This window comes from Pteropus vampyrus, unplaced genomic scaffold (assembly GCF_000151845.1).
Source record: "Pteropus vampyrus isolate Shadow unplaced genomic scaffold, Pvam_2.0 Scaffold67, whole genome shotgun sequence".
NCBI classification, from domain to species: Eukaryota; Metazoa; Chordata; class Mammalia; order Chiroptera; family Pteropodidae; genus Pteropus; species Pteropus vampyrus.
Genome location: NW_011888848.1, coordinates 4,060,228 through 4,061,556, shown reverse-complemented (window position 1 = coordinate 4,061,556; position 1,329 = coordinate 4,060,228). Strand labels below are relative to the sequence as shown.

At 37.1% G+C, this 1,329-nt stretch overlaps 1 pseudogene; it reads left to right on the top strand.

Annotated features, from left to right (window-relative positions):
- Positions 1–664: 664 nt before the first annotated feature.
- On the top strand, positions 665–783 carry LOC111740754 (annotated as a pseudogene).
- Positions 784–1,329: the final 546 nt, after the last annotated feature.

Below are 1,329 nucleotides of genomic sequence, written 5' to 3'. Positions count from 1 at the left end.
TGAATATCCCTGTGCCTTAGGGGGAATCCTCTCTTCAGATTTCCAACCTTTGAGCCTCGGTTGTATTTACATGCTCAGGCCATTGTTAAGCACTCTGACAGAGGATGAGCCATGAAATTCAAATTGTATAATTTCAGTGATTCTGCATATTGAATTAGATGCTCTTATAATTTGCACTTTAAACTAGCATTATACAATGTAAAAGTAAATGGTAAAATATGTGCTAGTAATTCAAGATTTTAATTTTTTAAACTGAGAACATTAATAGCAAACACCTTGCCAAGTCATGGAAGTTTATATGAACATTTAAATGATCGATTTTTTCCTGCTTTTTGAACAAAGGGCCTCAGATTTTCATGTCATACTAGGCCCTACAAATTATGTAGCCACCATGATTAGATCACTCAGTCAACAAAGTACTGAAGTATTTTTAAGTGTATCCTTCATTCTGAGATCTCCTTAGAATGAATAAATAACACTTTCTGCATGCCTCGAAGCACCTCACTTAATCTCTGTATTTATATATTTAAAATTTTCTTGTCCTTGCGAGATGTAAATTCTCTAAGGGCAAGGACTATACCATGTTCATCTTTCATTTAATCTGTCTTAAATTCAGTACAATGTTTCACATATGAAAGATGCTCAATTAAAATTTGCTGTATGGATCTACAGCCATGCCACCCTGAACAATCCCAATCTCGTCTGATCTCGGAAGCTAAGCAGGGTTGGGCCTGGTTAGTACTCGGATGAGAGACCACCTAGGAAGACCAGGTGCTGTAAGCGTAAAAAATAAAAAATACGGGATTGTAAGCTGACAAGGTCCTTGCAATCTGTGAGGTCAACCAAGGGGTGCCTCGCCTAAACAAACAAACAAACAAACAAACAAACAAAATTTGCTGTATGGCTGAAAGTCAGAGAAACAAGGAAATATTTGAAATGTCCTCAAGGAGCTTATCATCTTGTTATATAAATAAGAACACACAAAAAAGTAGTTCCAAAATTTCTGTGACCAGTCCAGCTTTCTTTCCTGAGCTTTAGGTGCAGAGCCCTCCCTGTTTCCTGGGCCAACATCATCATTCTAATGCTCCATGGACATCTCAGATTCAACACATCCAGTTTATCATCTTTATCCATCTTTACCTCAACACTGGCTCTTCTTCCTCCTGAGGTTTATATCTTAGAGAATGGCTCCACCGTTCCACTCTGTTACTCATGTCAGAAATTTGAGCATCATGCTTAACACTTTTCTCTTTCTATCCCCCTTATCAATCAATCTTTAAGTTCGTTCATTTTACCTGCTAAATATCTCTTGCTATTTACTTCTTAAAT